This window comes from Grammomys surdaster, unplaced genomic scaffold (genome assembly GCF_004785775.1).
Source record: "Grammomys surdaster isolate TR1022 unplaced genomic scaffold, NIH_TR_1.0 345, whole genome shotgun sequence".
Taxonomy (NCBI): domain Eukaryota; kingdom Metazoa; phylum Chordata; class Mammalia; order Rodentia; family Muridae; genus Grammomys; species Grammomys surdaster.
The window spans coordinates 795,502-814,808 of record NW_021604764.1 but is presented as its reverse complement, the minus strand read 5'-3'; positions in this window follow the sequence as shown (position 1 = coordinate 814,808).

Here is a 19,307-nt window from a genome sequence, read left to right as displayed (position 1 = left end):
TTTCCTCTTAGCACTGCCTTCATGGAGTCCCACAAGTTTTGGTATGATGTGTCCTCATTTTCATTGAAATCTAAAAAGTCTTTAATTTCTTTCTTTATTTCTTCCTTGACCAAGTCATCATTGAGTAGAGAGTTGTTCAGTTTCCATGTGCACATGGGTTTTCCATTGGTTTTGTCATTATTAAAGACCAGTCTTATTCCATGGTGATCTGATAAGAGGCAAGGGATTATTTCAATCTTTTTGTATCTGTAGAGGCTTGTTTTGTGACCAATTATATGGTCTATTTTGGAGAAGGTACCATGAGGTGCTGAGAAAAAGGTATATTCTTTTGTTTTAGGATGAAATGTTCTATAGATGTCTGTTAAGTCCATTCGGTTCATAACTTCTGTTAATGTCAAAGTGTCTCGGTTTAGTTTCTGTTTCCATGATCTGTCCATTGCTGAGAGTGGGGTGTTGAAATCCCCCACTATTATTGTGTGAGGTGTAATGTGTGTTTTGAGCTTTAGTAAAGTTTCTTTTATGTATGTAGGTGCCCTTGCATTTGGGGCATAGATGTTCAGAATTGAGAGTTCACCTTGGTAGCTTTTTCCTTTGATGAGTATGAAGTGTCCTTCCTTATCTTTTTTGATTAATTTTGGATGGAAGTCGATTTTATTTGATATTAGAATGGCTACTCCAGCTTGTTTCTTGGGACCATTGGCTTGGAAAATTGTTTTCCACCCTTTTATTCTGAGGTAGTGTCTGTCTTTGTCACTGAGGTGTGTTTCTTGTATGCAGCAAAATTCTGGGTCTTGTTTGTGTATCCAGTCTGCTAGTCTGCGTCTTTTTATTGGGGAATTGAGACCATTGATGTTAAGAGATATTAAGGAAAAATGATTGTGGCTTCCTGTTATTTTTGTTATTAGAGGTAAAGTTATGTTTGTATAGTTATCTTCTTTTGGGGTTGTTGGAAGATTACTTCCTTGCTTTTTCTAGGTTGTAGTTTCCCTCCTTGTGTTGGCGTTTTCCATCCATTATCCTTTGAAGTGCTGGGTTTGTGGGAAGATATTGTGCAAATTTGGTTTTGTCATGGAATATCTTGGTTTCACCATCTATATTGATTGAGAGTTTTGCTGGGTATAGTAATCTGGGCTGGCAATTGTGTTCTCTTAGGGTCTGTATGATGTCCGTCCAGGCTCTTCTGGCTTTTATAGTCTCTGGTGAGAAGTCTGGTGTAATTCTTATAGGTCTGCCTTTATATGTTACTTGACCTTTTTCCCTTACTGCTTTTAGTATTTTTTCTTTGTTTTGTGCATCTGATGTTTTGATTATTATGTGACGGGAGGTATTTCTTTTCTGGTCTAGTCTATTTGGTGTTCTGTAGGGTTCTTGTATGTTTATGGGCATCTTGTTCTTTAGGTTAGGGAAATTTTCCTCAATGATTTTGTTGAAGATATTTACTGGCCCTTTAAGTTGGGAATCTTCATTCTCATCTATACCTATTATCCTTAGGTTTGGTCTTCTCATTGTGTCCTGAATTTCCTGGATGTTTTGAGTTAGGAGTTTTTTGCTTTTTTCATTTTCTTTGACAACTGTGTCAATATTTTCCACCGTATCTTCTGCATTTGAGATTCTCTCTTCTATCTCTTGTATTCGGTTGGTGATGCTTGCGTCTGTGACTCCTGATCTCTTTCTTAGGTTTTCTATCTCCATGGTTGTCTCCCTTTGAACTTTCTTTATTGTTTCTATTTCCAGTTTCAGATCCTGAATGTTTTTGTTTAATTCCTTCTTTGTGTTTTCTTGCATTTCTTTAAGGGATTTCTGTGATTCCTCTTTAAGGGCTTCTATCTGTTTACTTGTACTCTCCTGTATTTCTTTAAGGGAGTTACTTAATTCCTTCTTATAATCCTCTATCATCATCATGAGAAGTGATTTTAATTCTGAATCCTGCTTTTCAGGTGTGAAGGGGTGTTCAGGGCTTGCTATATTGGGAGAACTGGGCACTGATGATGCCAAGAAACTTTGGTTTCTGTTGCTTATGTTCTTGCGCTTGCCTTTCGCCATCTGGGTAACTCTAGTGGTACCTGCCCTCTCTGTGTAAGATTGGAATCTGTATTTCCAGTTATCTTGCTTATTGCAGAGCTCCTCGGAGTCCAGAGGTCTCTGTGGTCTTATGCCCCTAATCTCCCGGGTGGAAGAACTCCTGGGACTCGGGCCACCTCTCGGATCTGGTAATCCTTCTGTTCTGAGTGCAGTGGCTCCTCGGCTGCTCTGAGTGCAGTGGGTTCTCGATGACTCAGGATTCAGTTTCAGCTGCTCTGAGTGCAGTGGCTCCTAGATGACTCAGGATTCAGTTTCTCCACAGGACAGGAGCAGACCAACTCTGTGTCAGCTGCTCTGAGTGCAGTGGCTCCAGCTGCTCTGAGTGCAGTGGGTCCCTGATGACTCAGAATTCAGTTTCAGCTGCTCTGAGTGTAGTGACTTCTCGATGACTCAGGATTCAGTTTCTCCACAGGACAGGAGCAGACCTACTCTGTGTCTGCTCCAGTCCCAGGGACCAGGCAGGGGCCGAAGGGAAGTGGAATTCCGGAGGGGCAGGGTTTGGGTAGCTGCTGTGCCCTAGATGTCCCTGGCTCCCAGATGTATTTCTGGGGCCTAGGGAGTGAGATGGAGTTCTTACCAGCTGCTCTGAGTGCAGTGGCTCCTGGATGACTCAGGATTCAGTTTCTCCACAGGACAGGAGCAGACCGACTCTGTGCCTGCTCCAGTCCAAGGGACCAGGCCAATTTACTTTTCAAAAGAGTTTTCTTATGAATTATAATCAGCAGATATTTAATTCGTGTACTACTTTATATTCAAATTTCTCCAGTGAGCAGAAAAAGTCTACAAAGCCTGCATTTAGTTAACTGACTGGCTTTGTTATGCCTTGTGCTTTCCTAGTGTCTGTAATGACAGTTCTGGATTTCAGAACAAACCAGCAATGTAGACCAGTGTCTTTGGAAGTTCAGCTCAGTGCCTGCTTGGGGACCACTGTGGCTGAAGGCCTTCTTATGTGCTCTCTCTTGAGGGTTTTCTGCATCTGCATCCTAACTCCTGAACTCTTCCTCACCCCTATTTCTCACTTCAAAAAGTAAAGGCATGCAACATGTTTTCTATATAAAAAGTTAAATAGTTATCTAATAATGCGTATGTGAACACACAAGTCTTTTAGAAACCAGACATTATTTGGTCGTGGTGCTGGGAGGAGATGTAATGGACGCTATTATTTTCCTGGTGGCTGGAAGAGGTGAATCATCCTACTTGGTAATCACAGTTTGCTGGTTGTCAAGAAAGAAAAAAAAACCTTTTAAATACTGCACGATATTGCTTAGCCCTCTGCCCTCCTTGCCAATGCCACCGCTGTGTCTCTTGAGAGATCCAATATGTTAGGGCATGTCCACTGGAAATTGAAGCTGTATAATCTATTACAATGCAAACTAGAAATCAGCCTCATGCTGTGGGTAGCATTGAAATAAGCTTGTTACAGTTATAAAGATTGCTCTGATAAGAGCTGCTTGGCCAACATATGGGCCCTGATGAGGCTGCACGTCTCTCATTTCATTTATGGTTACAGCATCCACCTTTGAGGTTTAACTAACTTTTCAATGGGATCTTGTCGCACCTGTTCAGTGCTACTAATTTCAGAGTCTGTTTCTTTTTTATACTGTAGAATTATCCAGAGAGGCCTATTAAGGAAAAAACAATAAACAAACAAACAAAAAAAACCAAAAAGCAATTCCCAGAAATAAAAATATGCTGTGTCCTAGACATTCGGAGATGAAAAATGAAGGAAAATAAATGCATCTTTGAATTTTCAACTGTGATTTAAAATCTAGTGTTTTGTAGCCACGAAACTTGATACATATGTCATGATGCAGTTCATGAGTTCTGTAAGTACATATCAACACCTAATGTAAATAACTTAGATATTTGTAAGGTTTGTTCTGTTGGGACTGATGGCTACACACAACTATTCTCTCTTCGCCACAGAGAAGGTGGTTTCATATCGCCTGACTTCTAGGCTGGCTGGAGATGCCCTCATTCCTGCTTTCTCTCACTTGTGCTTTAGATGCTGTAGAACACAGGTACCAGGATGGCTCTGAAAGCCTCACAATTTTCAATGTCTGAAAGACCATCACATTGGTCCTAAAGATCTAACATTTCCTTGGTCAAAATAGAGACTTATTTGGATCTTTGCTTTAATCTGAAAGATACAGTTATTAAATTTTTAAATGATTTATTTTATGATAGGTTTTTAGAATAATGCTCAAATATAGAAAGGAATCCAAAAATCCAGGTGTAAGTTTTGTGGACCCTAAGAAGACAAGGACTGGATTGAAATATCTAAGTTAGGGTAAGCGAACAAGCTGTGATCATCCAAGATTCAGTTATGCGATTCAGTTTGGGTTTGTTCAAGGTTGTACTGTTTCTTATTTACTGTTGTACTGAAATTCTTAAAAAAGGAAGTCTCCATATTCATGACTTGGTTCACTAGTTGTGGCAACCCTTGGCACTCTGAAATGAAATCTGACTAACTGCAGAAGAGTTCATGTGATCTTTCTGCTTTTATTAGAAAGAGTTCACAGGCTCTAATTGCTAGATGCAACTGCACACATTTATTTTAGATAAAATTATAGTAGATTGTGGCAATAATACTCAGTTATGAGTGAGGAGTTTGACTCTATTGACAGGAGGCTGGACCAAGGAGGTAAGTTCAACCATGGGACTCAAGGTTACTCCCTTAAGCCCCATAATTTCAGCTCCATAAACAACTACTTCCTATGCTACCTCAGTCATCCGACTGTGGATTTTCAAGAGATTAATCAGCTCTACATTCATAATTTCCCTCATGAAATATAGGGGATGGTTCATCGCTTTGTAAGCTTCACAACTTTTTTTGAGGTTTAGAAATTGCTCCATTTTTTTCCTCTTCTTCCTCTTTGTTTCCTTCAGGAGAAGCCATCCTCCTTCTCCCTGTTGCTCAGTATCCTCCTTGGTGTACTTCTGAACAACTTTTTTTTTTTTTTTTTTTTTTGTGACTGAACGTTTTTTTCTCTGCTAGAAACTACCTGTCATTTACATTTTTGTATTGTGTTGAAGTATGCAAATCCACTAAAGCAACCTTCAAGAAACCATTTCAAATAAAATGCTTATTGAAGTCCCTCTCATTGCTCCTTATCTTAAAATAAATAGTTGAAAAAGAAATCTTTTGGCTACACATTCCTGGAAGGAGAAACAGACTGCACCTCTCACATGAGGAGGCAGGAATTTTGATAAACTCTCATTTTGTTAGGTTATCATGTTTGTCTCCTGTCAACCTGTATGTTGGATTAAAGATGCCAATGTGAGGTAAGGTTAGTCTAGAAAGAAAGACCTTCATGTAACTTGCATTTAGTATTGACTTCTCTTAGAACTCAGTTCAGGGTGGAGACTTTGAGGCTTAAGAGAGGAGTGGGGCAGGGGATCTAATTGTTTGAAGTGTTCAAGAACCTATTTCTCTGTCTCAGTCAGTATAGCGTAGATAATCCCTATGAGACAGAGATTGGATAAGATAGGCTTTCCCACTCAAAGAAACAGGGACAAAGAGTTGAATGCAAAAACATTAGTAGCTTCGCAATTAGTGGTATGATCAGTGAGTTTTATTTCTTACTTCTTGTATTATTCTTTAGGGCTCTCATTTGCTAGTGGATATTTATAATTTGCAGTAATAATTTATGAGCAGAAGTGAATGAGACATAGAAATAGCCCTTTGGGACACACGAAAGTGGAAAAGTGCATAACTCTAGTTTGGAAAGGTCATAAACACCAATTAAAATGACACAAAATGTTCTGTCGACCACAAGAGACACCCATGAGAGTCTTCGAATGGCAAAGCTGAGCATCTATATCTGTACTGGGTCAGCTGGACAAGTCAATGCCAAGGCTGGGATGACTTCCAATTCCTTCAAGCAGCTGGAGATGATGGAGCGTATTTCTACCCCTTACTCTTTTGAGACATGAAACACTATATAGCCCTGGTGGCCTTCAACTGTAGATCCTCCTCCCTAATCCTCTAAGCAGCCGGTATTACAAGCAAGCATCACCATGTCCAGCTTAAATGTCTTTTTACTATAAAGGAGCTTTATGCTCTAGAAGGGAATGGGTTCCTCCTGAAGAACTAAAAGAGACTGACCGATTTTTCTGGCCCCACAAACAATGGCGGATGTTCTGAAAGAAGTTTAGGCTTTCTTGCTAATCTCTGTCTCTTCATTCTCAATCTAAAATGTAGAGGGAAAGGAAAACAGGACGAAGAAAGGAAGGAAGGGAGCAACTACAGAGATGAAGAGGAAATCAGTCTTCATCAGTTTTCCTTTTCTAGTGGGGGAATCAAGGAGACTGGTTTTAGAGCCGGGTATTGGAGAAGTGTCACCATCAAACACTGTCCTTTGAGGAGGACTAAGAGACATCAGTGACCACTGGGTAGGTGGTCTAGCTGCTGCTCAGTGAGTCTCTCCAACCATCCCTGCTGAAGAGACAGCAGCATCCTGACAGCTCTGAAGGATAACTTGGTTGTTTTGTTATAGGAGCTTCGTTTCCCAGGGGTGAATTATTAACACTTCCTCCACACACCTCTTTTTGTTGTTTTAAAATAAGGCTGTCTTATCAGAAAATGTGTTAATTAAGTTATCATGCATTGCCTTATTGCTGGATCTACACACTTGATAGAGACAAATTACTCTTTAGATCTTGAGGTGTGGCGTGGTGGCTTGTAGAATCACCAGCAAGAGCAGCATGATAGGTCTATGGATTAAGGAAGATTAAGGAGTGCTTAGACTCTGCTTCAAAGCAGTCAGGACCCTGCCTACAATGGATGCTCTTGTTTCTTTCTTTTCTTGTCTCTTAACCATATTGATGTTATCTGTCTATTTCTCTAATGATACACCCCCCAGATGGTTCTCCTACAACGTCTCTCCACTGGTTTAACACTAGTCTTCCCAGCTATGGGCCAGACAGTAAAATCTTAACCCGTGTCCTAGAATGCGGGAATATGGTCGTTTGAGAATGGAGGCAGTAGCTGAAGGTTCTAATTTCACAATCTATGTCATACTTCTAAGCATGGAAGTCACCTGTTGTGTTCAGTGACTATGTGATACCCAAGGGGTAGGGTCATCCTCATCTTGGTAACCCAGCAACTCTTCCCAGTTACATTAGTAAGCATGGTAAGAGAGACGAAGAGGACTGGGAGGGGAATTTGATCCGAGTGATCTAAGTGGGTGAGATCAGTAAATTACTCTATATTGAGCTCCAGTCTAGATGCGCCGTGCACAGCTGCCCTCTAGGGTGTTTGACCGCTATTACTGAGTAGGGCTATGCAGAGGTGTGGCTCTAAAAGGGCCAGCTGGAAAGCCCAATGCTAGTGGGGAGAAAAAGTAGCGTTTTGAGACACAGATTAGGTTTTGGAGAACAATCCAGTCTGAAAAGCATGTGTGAGGTACAGCCCTGAGACAGTCTATGTCTAACTTCCGGTGCTCGACTTCCGCTACTCATTGCCTACTCACCCCTACTCAGTCTGCATCCAATCAGGAATGCTGAAGGTGTATTTCTCTGTAGGCAGTTGTTGCAAGTAAGACTTATTCAGTGAGAACATCGTGGCCAGTGTCTTTGCTTTGACATTGGTCACAGCCCATCTTCCTCCTTGCCTTACTCCCGTTCTTCGATCCCTACCTAACCTTTCGAAAATCCTTTAGATTGTATTTATGCCCAGCTTTCATGGATCCCAGATGAAACTTTGAACAGTATTTGGGGATCATATGGAGTCCAAGGACCCAGAATACAGCCTCGGTTTTATGACAAACGGCTAGTACCCTTCCCTCCCCTCTTCACGTGCACTTTCTTCCTCAGTTTTGGCTTGCCTGTTTTCTCCTGTACCTCTGCAAGATTGTTTTCCAGATGGCCTTTCCAGTGATTTGCCAGGAGCGTTCTAATCTTCTAAGCACTGAAAGTACTTTGTTTACTTTAGAAAAAACAAAAAAAAGGTGTCTGTTTCCCTATCTCATTAAGCAGCATATGACTCTGTGTGGAGAAAAAAAAATGAGAAAGGACACAGAGGGCCTTCTAGAACCTGAAAGTTCCCTGGAATTAAGGGCCATTAGTGTCTTTCATGATATCAAAGAGTCACCCACACACTTAAAATGTACTGTTTTGGTTTTGGATAGGACAGAGTAGGACCTTAATGCAAACTTATTTGCTTCTGAGTTTATCACAGGAATCAAAGCAGAGAGTGAGAAAGCCAGAAGCCAGAACAGAGGGTTCAGAGTCTTTCATCTTGCACTGATCTTTGAAAGGACAAACTTACAAGACACTAAGAGTCTCAGAACTCTCTCTCTCTGCCTAGTTTAGGGCTCCCTGCTCCGTGTGACTTGCCTAATAAGTCTATCCTTTAACCCTTCTGGGTACAGCAAAGTAGACATAGCCACTAAGTGTCACTTCTGCTAACATGGTTCTTTATCAACAAGACCTACTCTGATCATGCATGTGTAACTCGGATTTTTCTTATTTGTTTTTAATAGGCTTCTCTGGAAAGGCACTTTTTGAGCATCATTACGAGTTGTCTCCACTTCTAACAGAGTAACTGGCTCATCTCTCAAGTAAGACTTGAATTCCTTACCCAGAAAGCAAAAGAAAGAACAATTTCTGTTCTACTAAATAATTGTTAGCTTTAATTAGGAAACGATGCTTTATCTAGGTTTTACAAAGAATAGCCCCTCAGCTTACAAACTGAACTGCATTCCCCTTCGGTTCCTGTCTCAACAGGCTAACGCGATGACTCAGTTTGTAGAGCATTTTTCCATGCAAGGGTGAGAACTTGAATTTGGATTCTAAGCACCCTCATAACTGAGTCCAGAATCCCAATACCCACATTCAAAGCTGGGTTCAACACAGGCCATGATTCTCGTGCTGTGGAGATGGAGCACTGACTAAGGATTGGCAAGCTGGTCTAGCGGAGTGAATCTGCAAAATTCAGGGTTCAATGTGACAATATCCTGTTTCAAAAAATGAGGTGGAGAATGACTGAGGAAGAATCCAGATTTGATAATGGCCTCCACACGTATCTGTATTTAAACACATATGAACACAGGAACAAGTGAATGCACAAGAACACACACACACACACACACACACACGAGAGAGAGAGAGAGAGAGAGAGAGAGAGAGAGAGAGAGAGAGAGATTTCAAGGTGGACAGCAGGTAGTTCTCCTTTGGACTTGTTGGACTTTCAGGATTCAAGTACATCTGTGAGCGGAGAGCATGCGCAGCTGTGCCTCTCGACAGTGTTCAAGAAAAGCTGAGCAACTAGACTCTTGACCTTAGGGTCACTTTAAAGTCTCCAAGAACTTCCCTCTAATCACACCTATTTCTTTTTGTTTAATCCAAAGTTCATCTTTTTTTTTGAGTTTTTAATTTTTTGCTTTTTAAAAAAATTTGTTTATTCTTGAGACTATAATTAAATCAAAACGTTTCTCCTTCCTTTCTTTCCTCCAAATCTTCTAATATACCTCTCCCTACTTTCGTTCAGATTTATTATTTTGTATTGGTTATTTTATTTATTTACAGCTCAAATATTGCCCCTCTTCTTGGTTTCACCTCCACAAACCCCTATCCCACCCCTCCCCTTGCTTCTATGAGGGTGCTCCCTCACCCACTCATCCACTCCCGCCCCACCACCCTAGCATACCCTATGCTGGGTCATTGAGCCTCCACAGGACCAAGGGCCTCCCCTCCTGTTGATACCTGGAGCCACGAGTCCCTCCATGTGTACTCTGGTTGGTGGTTTAGTCCCTGGGAGATCAGGAGCAGGGAGTTGTCCGTTAGTTGATATTGTTGTTCTTCCTATGGGGTTGCAATCCCGTTCAGCTCCTTCAGTCCTTCCCTAATTCTTCCATTAGGGTCCCTGTTCTCAGTCTGATGGTTGGCTATGAGCATCCTCACCTGTATTTTTTTTTTTTTTTTGCCAAGAACATGTATATTTTAGTTAGCATTCAGCATGTAAGCATTGCCATAACTTCTTTATTGCACAAATGCAAAATCAAAAATTTAGAAAGTAACGTTTGACATCTCATTTTAAGGTTTTTACATATTCACTTCACATCCCACACACTGCCCTCTCCCAGTCACCCCCTCCCACTACCCTTCCCCCATCTATGAACTTTACTGCTTTTATTAATTATGAAATATTGTACCAAACTTTATGTTTTTAATAAATATTTATTGAGCCTAAAAAAAAAACTACATGTCATAACTGGCAGGGTTGCTCTGGAATGACTCCCATGGTATGGTGGCTAATGGCAGTTCACAAGGTTTAGCTCTTTTCTTCTTTCAATTGGTACTAAGAGATGTCAAACTTATAGCTTGTAATCTATCATAATGGGACCATATCACTAGGGAAACGAGCCAACACAGCAGACCATCTTTCCCTCTAAATGCAGGCATACCTGCACACCTCTGTAGAATCTAAGTGTCCAGACCCCAACTCCACATTTCAGTGACATTTTAGTTTCTATGATACTCTGAAAATGCTTTGCTCAAGAATGACCAAAGGCTATCATACCTACCAATGGAGGTCTGCAAGCCATTCCAGCTACTTTGTCTTGCTTAGCCCTGTGCCATCTGTTTAGGCAACAAAAGCCCCAGAGCTATGAAGTCACTTGTTCATTCAGACTTGGACATTCAAGTTCTCCTTCCTATGGCCAACATATAATGTAAACTTGTTATGTATATAAAATTCTTATTATCTTCAGAGGGAGCTTATCACAAATGTTAGGAGGACATTCAAGTTTGCATTTGTGTCCTAATCTGCCAGGCTCAATAAAATACAGTTTGAGTTAATATTTTGGACTCCAGTGTCTTCTGCACTACCAAATTGACCTCATTTTCCCTCAGACATACAAAGCTCCTCTCTTTCTGTGACTCTCACTGTGGATAATGCCATGAGAAACAGTTTCACCTGCTTGCAACTGAGGCCCTCTCCCTAAGAAGTACAGCATCTCAGCCTGTTACAGACTTTGGCTAAGCAGTTCTTTATGATATCCCTTCACAGCAGTTGCCATAAATGGTCATCATTCTTGTAAGGTTACCATGAGGAAGACCCACATTAAACATTGCTAGTTTCCAAAGGCAGCATGACAAGATGTAAGGAACGAGCCGGGTGCTGAATTCCAGTGCTCCGAGGGATTTGCTTCACTGGTTCTTCTTCGTTTGGTTTAGTATGTTTCTACAGAGGAGTAAATGTTTGTTATTAATTCCCAACCATAATTTCCTTAGCATAGATTGATCATGAAACAAAGGTGCCATGAGACTTTTTTTTCTCTGAAATGGATGAAACCAGTCACCTAGTTATCTCTACTTTAAATTTGCCAGCTTGAGAGACATTAATTATTGGCATTAATTGCTTATATCTAAGATGTGACACAAGCTAATTTACCACAATCTTCAGAGGTGGCTGAGAAATCTGAAAATATGGCCTGAAAGACTTGACAAACTACCGCTGTCTTATTTTCTACACCTATGGAAAAAATATGGTTTTCATTAAGCATTCATCTTACAAAACACAGTGAACAATTGCTTTGTAGGGATGCTTAGACCCTATTTTACTTAATTTGCTCTGTATTAAAATTGTTCAATTAAGCCCAGGAAGAAAAATAAGGTGTTCCTCCAGTGTTTAAATGAAACCCATTTTTCTAAATGAGCTTTTGTATGGATACACAGAACGTTTTATCCGAAATTAATGGTCTTAGCCTAAAAAAGAAACCAGAGTTCTATAAATGAATTATATTTAATGACCTTTTTGACACAGCTGTTACCTCAGTAGTCTTAATCCCATACACCAGAAGGAAACAGAAAAGAAGAAGAATGCAGATTTTCAGATACATCTGTGGTTAAATGCCTTCACTCCTCACCGTGCATGTGTGGTCAGTGAAATGCTAAAGAGGTTCAGGTAAGCTACTATTGCCAAACTAAGTTACCTTTATGAAATTCTGTCAAGAAACAAAAGTTGGGAAATATAAGATTAGCTATTGAGTGAGACCAGTTTTGGTATCTGTGCAAATATATGCCTAACCTGGTTGCTTTGCCTTTATCTGTGATTCTGAATCACCAGTGTGTATTGTGGGGTTGTGATCTAAGTACTCTTGCATAAGTGTAAATAAATAACCAATAGGCTAAATGACAGAAGGCCTAACATGTTTCATAAAGACTGGAAGAAAATCTTTGAAATCTTCTACCCTCGGCCCTAATGGCAGAGTGTTTACATGAAGTTAGAACAGAATTTTCAACAGCTTTTCTGACACACTATTTCTTCTTTCTTTTTCTTTGCTTTCTTCTTCCCTTCCCCTCCTTCCTTCTGTTTTCTTGCCTTTCTTTTCAGCAGAATCTTACTCTGTAACCTGGATGGTCAGAATTTGCCATATAAACCAGATTGTCCTCTCTATCTCAGAAATCCACACGTCTCCCAAGCAGTTAGAATTAAAGATGTGTTGTCAGCACAAGACATGTCCAGAAAATTAGCAGTAGTCCTGTGACCTCTCTGGGAGGGAACCCTTGGAAACATATCTTTGATTTCCTTAAACTCTGCCCATGAGCCTTTTCCCTTTTCTGAGTGTGTCTTTTTACAGTAACAAGCCACAACTATGCACAAAATCATTGCGGGGTCTTCTGATCCCTGTTAGAACTCTAGCAAACTTTAGAGTAACTTCAGAAACCCTTAATATATATGGGAAGTAAGAAGAGATTTATCAGCCTTCATATAACTTACCACTTAATGATGTAGATCGTGAAACAACAAGAAACTCATGAAACAACAAGAAACTTACTCCTTGTAAATTGATGATTAAGCTGTGTGTGTGTGTGTGTGTGTGTGTGTGTGTGTGTGTGTGTTTATTCAAGGTAAAATGGAGATTTCTGGTAGACAAGTAGCAATGAAATTGAGTATGGATTAGGGAGATGAGAAAAGTCTGGAGTATGTATATAGGCCACATTTTCTTTATCCATTGCCTGTTGATGGATATCTAGGGTGGCCCCATTCCCTGTTTACTGTCAACAGATAGCATATTTATAGGTGGGATTTTATTTAAACATAAAGGAAAAAATCATGGCATGTTCAGGAAAATAAAAGGAGGTAGAAACTTTTAAAGAAAATAAACCAGACTCGGCAAGAGAAATAATACATGTTTTCTTCCATATGAGGTTCCCAGATTTTAATGTGTGTGTGTGTGTGTGTGTGTGTGTGTGTGTTTAGGTTGTGAAATTAGAAAGGGACCTAAGAGAGGAGATAAAGAGATAGTAAGGGCAAGGGAATCGGAGAAAGGAGACAATAGGGCATTGTAACACATGTGGCCTGAGCGTGGAGGAGACCACTGAAAATGGAAGGAGGGCTAGCAGGAGGAACAGGGGAGACTGGGAGTTGGGAATATCAAAAAAGAAAGGATATAAAAATATTGTAGGGGAAACCATTATTTAGTCTAACCAGGATGGTTTACTGAGGAAAAAAATGCTCACTGCCAAACCTAAAGCAGAAGCCACATGGAGACAACCATTTCAACAAGTCATCCTGTGACCACCACATGTGTAACTGAGACAACCATTTCAACACGTCATCCTGTGACTGCCACATGTGTAACTGGATATGCAATTGTGTTCATGTATATACAGACACAGAGAGAGAGAGAAAGGAAGAGAGAGAGGGAGGGAGGGAGGGAGGGAGGGGGATGTATTCATACACTAACTAAATAAGTAAATTTTAAAAGTTTAAATGCGCTTTTGTGCGCTAACTAATAATAAATTTAATAATTTTAAAATTTTAAAAAGAAAAGGCTCTGCTAGAGAAAGAGTGGAAGGATGGGTAGTGTTAGGAAGAAAAGGAAGATTGAACAGGACATGACAGATTTGGAGATGAAATGCCTAATATAAAAGAGAGAGCAGTAACTGACCCCAGGTTTTTGAGTGTTGGCTGAGTGACTTGTCAGGGCACCTGGAGTGTAGCGCTATTCCCTACCAATACTGTTGGAAAGGCTCCCAGTCCCTCTTAACTCTCTCTGCATTTTGTCATTCCATTGTTGACTGATGGGTTGATGTCCAGTCAAGGTGAAGAATTTACATGTCAAGGTTGATATCAGTGTCAAAAGACTGGGTTTCTTTATGCATTATGAGCTATAAACCGGACTCTTTAGTTACATGTACTAGGCAGAAATGGTGTAGGTCCATATATCCCTCTAAGTACACAGAGATACTCACAGCACCCTCAACCTGTATACAACATGTGAATGGTCCCAAAAGATGTGTACTTATATAAGTGCATATTACCCAACAGTGAATCTGAAGAAATGATTCGCAATACAGCAGCAGTAGCTGAATGTCAGGGTCATAATTGTTGAACAAAAGAAACCAGACATAAAAGGAAACATCATATCAATAAAGATGAATTTTAAAACATGTGAAACTCTTCACTGGTGACAGGAGCAGGATGCTGCTTACCACTGGGTCGTGGCTAGAGGAAGCTAATGGGGTCCTCTGTGCTCTGGAAACATTCTATTTTTGACATATGCAAGTACAAATACGACTGTATACAGTGCGTCACAGCTGAACACTCAAGGTCTGTAGATAAATTTTAGTTCAAAAATTTTTTTTACCAAAAACCCAAGTCACTGCTGTCATTGCATTTCCATGTCATGAAAACACTTTTCTATTCCAAACAAATCACCCAGTCTCCTCAAGTCTCATGTCTTTCATCTATAGAAAGAAAGCGTCTGTCTGCATTTCCCTCAAACTTTAGTGGAAACCATATTTCTTATAGAAAGGTATTCTCATCAGATTGAGAGATGCTATTTCAACCTCTGCTGTCATTAAAAATTTAACACTTATTTATCTAACTGTCAAAATTCATGATCTAATTATACAGTGTGAGTGTTCTATACACTAGCTCTTTGTGTATTTACTGACAGGAGGACTTTGGGGAAGTCATGGAGAAATAAAAAAAAAAAGAAACTTAACTTTCATTGACTTTGGTAGAAAAACAAAGAGGATGGAATGGGATCTTATGAATTGATGTTATTGGGCTGGAGAGGTGATTCAGCAGTTAAGACCACTGGCCACTCCTGCAGAGGACCTAGGTTTGAATACCAGCATCAGGATGGTGGCTAACGACTGTCTTTAACTCCAGGTCCAGAGGATCTAATACTCTCTTATGGTCTATGACAGTACCAGACAGATGTCTGGTACACAAACATGCATGCAGGCAAAAACCCCCATTCATAAAATAATGAACAAAAACAAAATTCAAAAGTTTCTTCTAAGACTGTTTTTCAGTTGTATGTAGATGGACATTCAACAGATATTTTAACTTGAATGTTTAAATTTTTATGTGATAGTCAATCGTGATGGTACACACCCTTAATCCCAGCACTTGAGAGGCAGAGGCAGGCCGATCTCTATGAGTTCAAGGATATCCTGGTTTACCTAATAACAGCCAGAGCTGTCTCATAGTGAGACCTTGCCTAAAGAAACAAAAGAAACAATCGTTGCAAAATTTATGTGATGGTTAAAATGATTTCTGTGATTTATTAGCTGTTTTGCAGTCAGATAACATATTATGCTGCATATTTGTAGAAAGTTCTTACGGAATCTTTACTCTAATTTGAGTTTTGTGAAAGCATCTTGCAGATAGAGAAAGTTTCTGTAAGATGTGACTTTGGTGCCTGGATTTTTTGGCCTCTAAAGCTTCTGTTTTGCACCCCTCTCTACTCGCTCCCACTGGCTGAGCCTTTGGAGTACAGCTTTTCTGTCATTACCTCCCACCTAGATGGATATGAATGGTATTGACCACTGAGAGCAGCTCTGTTATTACGCAAATACCAATGCCAAAGAGTCTATCTTTTGTACACTACAAAACTCACATTATTAAGAGAACATGTGAAATCCATCTCGGGGATGACTCATGCATCTCTCTATTTGCTCTGTAGAAAATGCCTGGTGGAAAATTGTCTCTGGTGGAGAAGTCACAGCTTCAAAGGGTTTAAAAGTTTTCAGCATTTTGAAAAGAAAAGAGATCCAGGGAATCATGGCTTATGTAAGACATCTTGTGGTCTGATCTTTTGCAAGGAAGTCTCAAAGTTCTAGATTCCCCTTTGCTCTCTCACAGCAGACACACACACACACACACACACACACACACCAAACAAAATCTCAAGACACACCAAACAAAATCTTAAGACACACACCAAACAAAAAATCCAGACAGCTAGTTCCTAAGAGACAATACCTGTAGACTCTACAAACACAGGCACACATGTGTACCTGCATAACACATCTGCACACACACATCCTTGCAAAACACCAGATCACAAAACACTTTATATAAGCCAAGATTCCCTGGTTGTCTTTTCTTTTCAAAATGCTGAAAACTTTTAAATGTGTGTGTTAAGACAGTTTCACATTGGGCTGGGACGTAGGGCCAATTAGGATAAACTAGCTGGCTATTTGACCAGTAGGAATCCACTTGTCTCTGTCTCTCGAGTGTTAGGATTACTAGCATGTATCAGTGTACCTAGCTTTTGTAATGCGTTCCGTGGAGGGCTTGCAAAGTGAGCACTTCAGGAAGCACTTTTCTGCCTAACCATCTCCCCAGCCATGGCTCTATACCTGGGACTGTGGGATATCTTTGTAGAAAATTTCTTTAAACTAAGTAAAGAAATCTAAACACTGCACAAATATAAGAACACAAATTAGTTCATGATGACAAGACAACAGGGGATGGAAAGTTGAAGTAGATATTGAAATCTTAACAATTCTTAAGAAGAGCAAGAAATACTCCATGACACATTAGATTAGGCAAAGCTAGTGTTTGGGCACAAAACAATAGCAGATCTTTTTGAATCTTTCTTCACGAGAAAGGGGTTGGGTGTGAGTCCCTGACACATAGCGACTATTAAAGAGAACACAGGACCACAGGACCAGCTTTCTGCTTCTCTATTACTGGGCTCATTAGTGCTAGCAGCATGTTCTTTTCACCCATTTTATGTAAAAGAGAAATGTGCAAAGGTCCAATGTAAATGTGGTCACTCTAAGACAGATTTTCCATCTTTGACCTTTACAGCAGTGTCAGCTTCCTGATAGGGTACCTGGTAGAGGTATAGGATGCAACGGGGAGTCTTAATGAAGAGTTTGGAGAGAAACCAGTACTCTGAGTGCCTGGGCTGCTCGTAAGATGGCTAAAATAATCTTAGGAACTTTTGGCTCTGCCTTTGTATTTCCTCTCTTCTTTGTTCTACATTCACTTACCAGAGCCTTTTGTCTGATCCATAAAAGAGAGAAAATGGTTTATCTCCAAGGTCCGTCTGGCTTTCATAGCCTTAGACTAATCCTTACATGCCAATGTAGCCCTTTATGCTGGATGTAATACCACAGTGCCCAGAGGGAGAAACTAGGCTGTAGTGTAGAATTATGAATTTGACCTTTGAAATTTCAACTGTGTTGATTGTATTTTTACTGTTTTCCTAAGGGAATGGTTCCCATAGCTTTCGTATTTGGAAACTAAACATAGTCCTTAAAGTGAATTTGTGAAAATGACTATTATCCATCATTCAACTCTGAGGTTTGTCTCAAGGGCTGGTTAGAGGGCATGTGGCTATTTGAGGTAGAGGGAAGGAAGCAGAAGAGAAAGTTTATTATGCCAAGTGCTGTGCCCACTGGAAAGCTTTGGAAATTCAGCCTCTTGAGCTCAGTGGGATTTGGAACCACTTGGTGTTTTAAATAATTCACTCTTGCCTAAAGGTATAAAGTATCTTTCCAATTTCCCCCTTGAAATATTTCAAATTGTCCCAGATATTTAAAAAGCTATCACTGTCTCTATGTATTATGTTTAAGAAGAGTCAACAAGACCCAGCTTATGGAGGCTTTTAAGGTTTTGTGATTGTATCTGCAGTCAGTTTGAAAGACAATGTAGAATGTATATTAAAGATTGCACACTGTGAGATTTATCCATTTATCTTTTTGAAACTACAGACAATCCTGGATATTTTTATAAAAAGCCCAAAATTTAACTTCTGTCACATATATACTTTTAGATACTTTGAGAAGTGAGTTTTCCCTACGGTGGACTTCTCCATACAACAGTGAGAGTTTCAAACTCTATCATTTGGGGAAAATTAAGATAATCTTGCAGGAAAACTCTGAGGGCTATTTCAATCATATGGGATCAATGAGAGGCTGGTTCTTTTCAAAGTTTGCCTAATAATGAAATTTTAATAAAAATTTTGTAAATGACAACTACAAACAGAAAAGTTATATCGATTTCTTCAGCATATATGGTCAAAGGAGCCCTTCACATAATTTAAGGCTTTCCACTATCTATTGTATCACACTGGAAGAGTAGCTAGGTACTTTTTGCTTTTTAAATGTCTTCTTGTGAACATAAATGAAGCCCAGTTTGGAGTACCGTAGATACTTGCTATTACCTTAAGTTCTTTGGGAGCAGATTCTGAAATAGATATTTGGTGGTCTTCATGTCTTAAAGAATGGTGGTATCTTTCTTTGGTCATCCTGATAAGCTCTTAGAAACAGTGATCATGGGAGTGTTCACAGAATTTTGCTTTGCTTGTTCTTTGACTATTTGTGTTTATTGCCTTGCTTGTTCCTTGACTATTTGCATCTATTGTGTTGCTAGACGCTCAACCTAGTACTGACCTTACTTCATGCATGTAATTAAAATGGTATCAAAGCATAAAGGAGGAGTGGGGATGAGCTGGGGGTTCTAGGGAGGGGAAATGGTGAAAGGGGATAACATCTGTATTGTAAATAAATAAAATATCCAATAAAAAATTTTTAAAAAGGACAGTATCTTTGATAACTGAAGAAAGATGAACTGAAGGAAGAATTTGAACTGCTAAGTATGTAGTTATCACAGAGCCTTAGCTATAGACCTGGGATAGCCTTTTAAACTTGTTCCAACCAATGCAAAGTAGCCAGCTTTGCATCCCTTTTATCCTGAACTGCATAGCCACTGAAGGCAGGTAGCTTTGGAGTACAGGAGACATAGACTTTGGAACAGAATTCTTGAGTGAAAGAAATTTCTAGTAAACAACTTTAGTAAAAGCAGAGAATAGGCAGTAGTCAATGGCCCCATCTGGAAGGGAGATCTTCACACAACAGTATCCATTACAGTCTAGTCTTTGTGCTATTCACCTGTTTATGTAAAAACTGCCCCCCCACCGCCACACACACACACACACACACACACACACACACACACACACACACAC